Source organism: Mirounga angustirostris, unplaced genomic scaffold, assembly GCF_029215605.1.
Source record: "Mirounga angustirostris isolate CCGP_5_RB_7025 unplaced genomic scaffold, mMirAng1.0.hap1 SCAF_7, whole genome shotgun sequence".
NCBI classification, from domain to species: Eukaryota; Metazoa; Chordata; class Mammalia; order Carnivora; family Phocidae; genus Mirounga; species Mirounga angustirostris.
Genome location: NW_026991715.1, coordinates 109,232,628 through 109,242,039, shown reverse-complemented (window position 1 = coordinate 109,242,039; position 9,412 = coordinate 109,232,628). Strand labels below are relative to the sequence as shown.

Sequence of the window (9,412 nt, the reverse complement as noted above, 5' to 3'; positions counted from 1 at the left end):
CTCCAAAAAAGAAAGAAAAAAGAAAGAAAGAAAGAAAGAAAGAAAGAAAGAAAGAAAGAAAGAAAGAAAGAAGAAAGAAAGAAAGAAAGAAAGAAAGAAAGAAAGAAAGAAAGAAAGAAAGAAAGAAAGAAAGAAAGAAAGAAAGAAAGAAAGAAAGGATAAGTTTAGGTAATAACTTCGAGCAGTGTCTGATATTTAAGTGCCTGACTGATGATGATGATGATGGTGATGGTGATGATGATCTGTGAAATACAAAGCACTTTCACATTCATGTTTGCATTTCATCTCATTTTCCTTGCTCTCCTAGCAGAGGACCTACATCAGAAGCACATCCTGCTGACTCTCAGTCTCTGTGCACTTCTGTTCCGGGCTATTCCAAAGGAGTTTAGCTTATTCTCTGTGATTCTCAGGACAAGGATGGGGAAGCTACAGGAAGACAGATTTGGACTCAAAATAAGGATATTTATTTTTAATGGTCAGAGGTATCAAAAAATGACGTCTCAGAAAAGGAGTGCGCTTCCTGTCCCTGGCAGCATATCCACACAGAGGCGGCCAGCCACCGGGAGAGGACATTGTAAAGGGAATGGAGAAGTCAGACTTGGTGGCCTTCCAATTCGGAGAGTCTGAGTTTCTCGTATGAACAGGAAGCATCTATTCCTGCCAGCCCTCCACCCTCATACGCCTCATTATTTTTCCAGGAAATCCCATGAGGCTTGAGAGTTTTACTTGCAGATCCAGCCCCCACACTCCAGCCAATTTGACTAAAGAACCAGACTTTTGGGTGATTCAAGAGGCTGGATTCTAGTACTATTTCTGCATCCTACTCTCTAAGTGATCTGGGGAAAGAAAATTCTGTAGTTTATGCCTGCCCCGCACAAACTCCCTTTCTCTGGTAACACTTCCTCTATTTCCATTGTTGGGGACCACTCCTCCCCCACTCTCAGTCCGTGTGGCTCTGCTGAGATTGTCTCGTCTCCCAAGTTCAGCCCATGACCCAAGTCTAACAATGAAGTAGGTATTCCAGTTCCCCAGCAACAGTGATTGGTTCAGGAATGGGCGTCTGATTCAAGGTGGACCAATCAGAATCCAGTCCAAGACTTTTGCTACTTTTGTTGAGAAAGAGATTCTCTTTTCCCAGAGATTGCTGAGCTGGTAACATGCAAGCCTGGATTGTCTGGGGTCTACCACGTGGGCAGAGCCTGCCTTAAAATGATGTCAACACAGAGGAAAGCAAATCTAAGAGGTGGTGAGAACAAATCCTGATGACATCATTTGAATGCCTGGATCTACTAGTACCTGAAGTGAGACCTATAGCTACAGTTTGTCAGTTACACTAGCCCATAAATTCAGGTGATCTTTTAAATTTTTGGTTATTGCATGTATGTATGTATTTCTTTTTTTTTTTTTTAAAGATTTTATTTATTTTTTGACAGAGAGAGACACAGCGAGAGAGGGAACACAAGCAGGGGGAGTGGGAGAGAGAGAAGCAGGCTCCCAGCCGAGCAGGGAGCCCGACGCGGGGCTCCATCCCAGGACCCTGGGGTCATGACCCGAGCCGAAGGCAGACGCGTAACGACTGAGCCACCCAGGCGCCCCTGTATGTATGTATTTCTAAGACACATTCGACTTGGATTGCTACCACCTGTGACCAAGAATTCTGACAAACACCGATCACGATACACTGGACTGGGGACAGAAGACTTCCTATAGAAGGTGAGCCTTGAGCTGCATTCTTCTCTGTATCAAGGTATACCTAGTAAAGTCCTCGGTGAAGACTGTTAATTATTTAATATGTCACTCTATACAGAGGACAAATCATTAGGGTCTTAACCAGAGCCATCAATGCCTTAACTCGAGGGAAATTTAATGACCTCTTATATTCCGTATGTGCACCTCTAGTCTTAACCACCATTTGCCGGGTTGCCTCCTCCCCATTTTTTAGTGAAGAAATTATCATTTTTCCACTATATATTAAAAGCACCGGGGTGCCTGGGTGGCTCAGTCGTTCAGCGGCTGCCTTCGGCTCAGGTCAGGATCCCAGGGTCCTGGGATCGAGCCCTGCGTCTGGCTCCCTGCTCAGCGGGAAGCCTGCTTCTCCCTCTCCCACTCCCCCTGCTTGTGTTCCCTCTCTCACTGTGTCTCTCTCTGTCAAATAAATAAAATCTTTTTTAAAAAGCACCTACTATGTGCCAACTGTTATAAGAAATTATGTTTGGAAAACAGAGATATCTAAGGTATTAAGTCCCTTGCAGTAAACCCAGAAGGCAGCATTTGTAGTGAGCTTTTATATAACCAGCTCAATGTGCCTGCAGTTTGACTGATTTTTTTTTAAGTCACAACCCTGTATTAGGTTCCTATTGCTGCGGTAACAAACTACCGCAAATTTAGTGGTTTAAAACATACAATACAGGGAACCTGGGTGGCTCAGTAGGTTAAGCGTCTGACTCTTGGTTTTGGCTCAGGTCATGATCTCCTGGGTTGTGAGGTCGAACCCTGCCTTGGGCTCCATGCTCAATGGGGAGTGTCCTTGAAGATTCTCTCCCTCTGCTCCTCTCCCCATGTGCTCGTGTGCTCTCTCTCTCTCTCAAATAAATAAATAAAAATCTTTTAAAAAATTAAAAATTAAAAAAATAAAACACACAATACAGTTCTGGATGATGGAAACAGGCTTCACTGAACTAAACTCAAGGTGTCAGCAGGGCTGTATTCCTTCTGGAGGCTTTAGAAGAGAATCTGTTTCCTTGCCTTTCCCAGATTCTAGAAACTGCCTGCATTCCTTGGCTCGTGGTCCCTTCCTCCATGTTCAAAACTAGTATCTTAGCATCTTTAAATCTCTGTCTCTATCTCTCTCTCCAGAGAGTGTGCTCACACTCTCTCTTAAATCTTAACCCTCCTGCCTCCCTCCTATGAGAACCCTTGTAATTTTATTGAGCCCACCTAGATAATTGAGGATAATCTTCCCATGTCAGCATCTTTGCGGGACCATTACTCTGCCTACCACAAATACAAAGAGGTAGGTATGATGATAATTATGATTATCTCCATTTTACACAGGGAAAAACTAGGCTTAGAGAGGTTAAAGTGACCCTCCTGATAACAAGGAAGAGCCAGAGCTTTGCTTCACATCCAGGGGTTGTGATCCACTGTTATTATTATTCACGGTTATTGTCCCTGTCAACCCAAATAATTATGGATTTTTAAGTCACCCAGACCTGGGCAAGTCACTTAACTATCCTGTGCCTCACTTTTGCCATCTGCAAAATGGAGCTAATAATTTTGTGTTTAGGAACATTTGCAGTTATGCATGTGACACCCCCAGTGCATACTAGGTGCTCAATAGGTGGCCACCATTTCTAAAACTGTTATTCAAGGTATAAAGATGGCAGGGGGCTGGAGACAGATACAATGCCCTTGCAGGGAGGGGGGAGCAATTAGGGGTGGGAGGGGGGGTGGGGGTTGTGCAGGCCAAGGAGGAAATGCTCAGCTTTGGCTCAGAGGAGTTGGGTTTCCAAGGATAGCTATGCAGCTCTGGGTGAGCTGGGGGCTTTCTGCTGGCTTTTAGAACACAGGTGGGGGGACACCTAGCCAGGTTCAGCCATCTGGGGGAGCAAATCTAGGGCCAGACAAGGCTGGGATATGGGGCTTTTGTTGTAGATTAGTGGGAAAATGAGCAGGTAAAAAACCTACTGTCCTCCCTGATTCCTTAGCAAATGGCAGGTCAGCTCATCCCCTCAAAACAAACTATTGGCCAGGCCCCACTTTGAGAGAACATTCTTGGGGAGCAACCACACACCCCAGTCCCCCAGAACTTTGCCGCCAGGTGTGCCCTTCCCTTTACCCCCCACTGAGCTGATTTGCTGCAGGGGGCAGCTGACAACAGAAGGGCAGCAAGATTATCACTGCCCTGACTTGTCCATTTGTCTTCCACTTGAGGGTCCTGACAGGGGAGTTTCCAGGGACCGCCCCAAAGCGTACTGGTGTTCTTGACAGAGACCCATGGCAGTGATTACACGCGGCATTAGGCACAGTACTGCAAGGCACCGCAGCTCCAAGTCCTCACTTGAGCACAGTCTCAAATTGACTCTGTAGCCTCCTTTGCTTGCAACTACTTTTATAAATTATGTGTGGGGATGGAGAAGGAGAAGTGGGGGGCACAGAAGGCCCAAGGAAGGGTTTCTTTGCCCCAGGGGCCGAGATGGGGTTTTCCTCTGGTGGCACAATGGAATGGGGCAGCCTAGAATGATCTTCATCACCAGACTTCTGTCCTAGGACAGGAGAGCATTCATTCCTTTCTCAAGCATGAGACTCAAACCAAGACATCCCTGAGAAAGGGAGTATGGTGATGGTGTTAGAAGGCCGACAGCATTTCCCGAGATGAAGGACAGAGGATAAGAAGATGGAACCACAGAGATTGTCCTGGCCATGAACTGCAACTCCTGAGCTAAGGCTGGAGTTCTGTCCTGTCTCTGCCGGGTATTTATCTGGCATTTGCTTGCATACTTCCATTGACTGGGGGCTTACTACTTCTTAAAGCAGCTTATTCCATTCTTGAGCAGCTTTGACTCTTAGAAAAGTGCTTCAGATGAAACAGGAATCTGCCTCTAGCTGTGGGTCTTGGTTCCTTCAGTCCACTTTCTCAACCACAGGGTTTCTCCAAGAACGCCTCTTCTAGGAGAATCCTCGGGGGAACCTCATTAAAATGCAGATACCCAGGCCCAACCCCAACCTCGCAACTCAAAATATCTGAGTCGGGGGCCTTGGAATCTGCATTGGTAAGGGTGCCTGATCTGTAACATGAGAGTTGTAGGTCCCTGAAATGAATTGGAAGGGTGCCCACAAGCAAAGAATGTCCAAAGGGAAAGCAGGGAACCTGGAGGACAGCCTCCCCCAACTTGTCAAACTCTGCCAAGGGTGGGGCTGCTTGGGGAGGAAGCCCCACCAGACAGGGATGAACTAACCAGGAAATCACAAATGACAGCTAGCACTTAGAGGTACCCACCTGCGCAGGCCCGGTCCAGAGGCATCACCCCTCCGTGTGCAGCCATTACACTGATCCCCACTTAACAAACAGGGAAACTGAGGCTCAGAGGGGTGACTTGCCCCAGGAAATACATCTGGGAAGTGGCAGCTTGAGGTTTAACTCCAAACCAGTGACCACCATCCAACAGCCTAATGGGAACCCCAGTTCTAAGCCTCCCAAGGCCCCGGCCTCTTCTTTTATCTCAGTGAGCAAACTTGCTGTCATTTAACTGTGGGCCAGTTTTCACCCTGACCACCCAGGAAGAGAGAGAGCCCTGCCAGCCCTTTGCAGGAGCCCCGGCCAGTCCCCAGAAAGGCAGGGCTACCAGCGCTTCTGGGTGATGATTCTGGCCCCGGGCAAGAGCACAGCCCCTCAGGGAGCGGTCTTGCTCACAGGGTCACTGCTGCAGGCAGCCGCATGCCAAACACTTGCAGGGCCTGAGCAAGAGTATCTCAGGGCGCCTGGGTGGCTCAGTTGGTTAAGCGACTGCCTTCGGCTCAGGTCATGATCCTGGAGTCCCCGGATCAAGTCCCACATCGGGCTCCCTGCTCAGCAGGGAATCTGCTTCTCCCTCTGACCTTTCTCCTTCTCATGCTCTCTGTCTCTCATTCTCTCTCTCTCAAATAAATAAGTAAAATCTTAAAAAAAAAAAAAAAAAGAGTATCTCAAACGTCTGAATAGTTAGAAGTTACAAATTGAGGTAACTGTAAAAAAAAAAAAAAAAAAAAAAAAAAAAACCAACATGTTCTGTCTTACTGTCTTGACAAGTATTCTTTCATTTTGGCCTGGCAGGCCAAGTTCAAATTTGAAATTTGAAGGAGCTCCTTGCCTCCTTGGAACATGGCAACATGGAGAAAGCTGCCCCCCAGCCCCGGCTTTGGGCAAGACCCCCTTTCCACCCCTGACTCTACCTCACACCCTGAAAGCCTCACATCACATGTGAACAGCACGGCCTTCACATCCCAGCTCTGTCCACATACCCGGCAAACAGCTGTGCCTTGGTCCCCTCGGGCCAGGCAGATTCCTCTGGTGGAGCTCTGTCTTGTCCTGCCTGCTGCAGACATGGCCCCTAGCCCGCTGTCTTTGCCCGCCCCTTCGCTTGTGGCAGCAGCTAATCATGGGTCGAGGGCCCGGGGCACGGGAGCTCCTTGGGCCATGTGCATCAGTAGGCCACTCAGCCACACCGGGGCCCACAGTCCCTGCTCCCAGCCTGGCCCCGGGCCTGGCAGTGGTGCCTGGGAGGCAGCAAATGAAGCATGGGGCCAGGCAGTGAAGTCTTGCTCAATGCTCCAGGCTGCAAATGAGGGAAAGAGAGAAATGAGGGAAAGAATCTTACACTTTAGGCAGGGAAGGAGGTCACCTAGATCATGAGATCATATCTGCTTCACACCTCACCTGAAATTTGCCTATTAAATCTTATTATTTTTGGATTTTTAAAATAGTATGATGCATCTCACTGGGGGATGATATCAGCTGCAATCCTGCGTGTCAGTGAGGATCAAAGTGCCACTGGACCAGCTGGAACAGTTTCACCTGTTGTTACACATGCAGATTCTTAGGCCCCTGTCCAACCTACTGAACCAGAAACTCTGGAGGGGAGCCAAGCACTCAGTGTTTAACAAGCCCTCCTGATGACTCTGATGCTCACCCAAGTCCAAGAACCACTGATGCAGACGATGCAGAGTCATTGATGGTTTCTGAGCAGAGTAGCGATTCCATGAGAGCCGTGTTCATCAGTGTGTATTCATGTAACGAATTCTTATTGAGAACCAAACACTGTGTTAGGCACTGGAGATTCAAGATCAAGTTCTGCCCTCAAATTGCTCACGGCCAAACTCAGGAGCAGGCAAGTAAACAGATCACAACACGAGGATGTGATAAATGCTAACACGGGACGGGTGAGGGGCACCGTGCCGGGGAGGGGTATCAGGTAAGGCCTCCCAGAGGCCATTCTGCCTCCGCCGGAAACTGAAAAAGTAGGCATTGTCAGATGCAGAGCAGAGCAAGTCAAGTGCTCCTGCTGACACACTCTCTCCTTGACCAAACTTTACTGGGGCTCCCCTGAGCCCTCTTCTCAACTGGGTCTCGATCTTAGCGCCCATCCTGGCTTTGGTCTGCCCAGCCCAGTCTTAGCAAAGAAGCCTGCCAGGTCATCCCCTCACCCAGGAGATCTGATCACCCTTGATACCTGAGCAAATTCCTCGTCCCTTACCCTTGATGTCTAAGCCCTGGGCTTTAGCAAGAACCCTGTTAGGTCAGTGTAACAAAATCCCCCTACGCTGGGCACTTCCTCTTAGTAATTTTCCATCCATTGACCCCTTCCTGTGCACATTGCCCATAAATCCCCAGCTGTCTTTGTTGCACTGGGAGTTGAGTCCTATCTCTCTCCCCTACTGCAAAACTCCTATTACAACGGTCCTGAATAGTCTTCCTGGCTGGTTTAACAAGTGTCCGGATAGATTTTTCTTTAACACTGGATGAGGGGAACTGTTGTGCACAGACTTAGAAGAAGGAGAGAACATGGACCGGGCTCATTCAGACCCTTAGCATGGTTCACATGTTAGGGCAGAATGTGAGTGAGTTGGCTGGAGAAGTAAACAGGGTCTGTGAGGCTCTCCAGGAGTTTGGGGCTTGTCCTATAGGCAGTGAGATGTAGGGGATATTTTAAGCAGAAGGGTGACATTCTAGAGGCTTTCATTCTAGAAAGATCTCTCTGGCAGGCTGCCTCACAGGGTATGGATTGGGGAACCCAAGCCTGGAGCCCCAAAAGACCAGTGAGGAGACTGCTGTCCCCAGGGGAGAAGAGGGGGTGGACAGAGCTGGAGTAGGGCAGGTGGCTATAGGGAAGGAGACAGCTTTGAGATCAATTTAGAGAGTGGGCCACATATCAGAGTCACTGGGGAAAATCTTTAAATATACACATGCCCAGGCCCCCATCGGAGCCCCTGAATCAGAAACTCAAGCATCTGTATGTTTAAAAAGCTGTCCTGGTCAGTCATCTGAAGCCAGGGCTGAGAACCACTGAGTAAGAGGTAAAGAGACCCAGCCTGCTGACAGATTGATGGGAGAGGACAAGAGCGGAGGGAAGGAAAGAATGTGTGTGGGGGGGTGGGGGGCGTACCCCAGGAGTCTGTGTGAGTCATCCGAGATGCCCTTCACTGCATTTCAGAAGGTGAATCATGAGTCTGGACTGGGGCGGTCAGCGTCTGAAAGCTTCATCCTCTTCTCTTTCGGTGCAAAGATACTGGGTTTTGAGGAGGCAAAAGCTCACATAAAAGACCCATTTGATTAAAAGGATTGAATTCAGACTCATTCATTCACTTCTTCGGTCATTCAGGAAATGTTCATGGAGCACCTTCTATGTGCTGGGTGCTGGGCTAGCTGCAGGGATTTGGTGGTGAGCAAAAGCAGAGACGTTCCCCATCTTGTGGGTGAGACTTTGTACAAGCAATGACTAATAAATGTAAATGCACCACTGTGCGAAGTGTCACCAAGGGAAAATGCGTAGAGGACATAGAAGAGGGGATGTGGCCCAGGCTGCTAGGTCTGGAATTCCTTTCGAAGACTGTGTCCTCTGACCAAAAGTACAAGAATAAGTAAGAATTTGCTAGGCAGCAGCGTAGCATGAACAAAGACCCTATGTATGCAGATGACCTCTGGCTTCACAGGTATGCAGGCCCAGCTTCTCCAGTCTGTGTGAGAAACCTCCCCATGGAGGTGCTCCTGACGCCCCTTTCAGAAAGCCACTTGTGGAATTGCTGCTGGCAGAAGACCCCCCTTCCCACCGGGTTTCCCACGATGGGGAGAGGCTAGGGGCCTGTGTGGAGTTCCCCGGTGGCCTCCCTTCAGTGGGCAGGACAGGCCCAGGTGTGTGAGCCCAGACAACCTTGCAGCCAGGTCATCTGCTGTCTCCGCTGGGCGAAGTGCTTCCTGACAGCGACTCTGAAGTGATTCTCCTTCAATTTCCATTTTATAGCTCCTTGTTCCCTCCTCAGCGGGAGGCTGTGTCTCCAAAGAAGCCGGTCTGACATTGTGGGCTGCAATTACCATGCCCTTCACCTGGCTGAGATTTCTTGGTCATCTCCCATGTTTGGTGCTGTTAAGTTTCTCTGCATTGATTCTGGTACCCAGATATTTATCAAGCACCTGCTGGGTGCCCATCACAGAGCTGGGTGTTATGGAGGATGGGACTGGATAAGAAGAACACTTGGGATGGCCTTTCCATCACCCACTCACAGGTGATCCCTCACAGCCAATTAACAAATGTTTGTAGAGTACAAGCAAGGAATTGAGGCTTACATTACTTAAAGCCCCAAGGTACCCACAACAGAACTAAATATTGCAATATATCTATCTAAAATTGGAAGACAGAAGGCAGGAGGATTAAGTGAG

At 48.6% G+C, this 9,412-nt stretch overlaps 1 long non-coding RNA gene across 1 annotated transcript; it reads left to right on the top strand.

Moving 5' to 3' along the window:
• The first annotated feature begins 594 nt into the window (after window positions 1-594).
• On the top strand, window positions 595-7,353 carry LOC135365267 (uncharacterized). The gene is made up of 3 exons (XR_010412907.1): window positions 595-1,350; window positions 1,434-1,713; window positions 6,463-7,353. It is a non-coding gene; the product is annotated as an uncharacterized LOC135365267 (long non-coding RNA).
• Window positions 7,354-9,412: the final 2,059 nt, after the last annotated feature.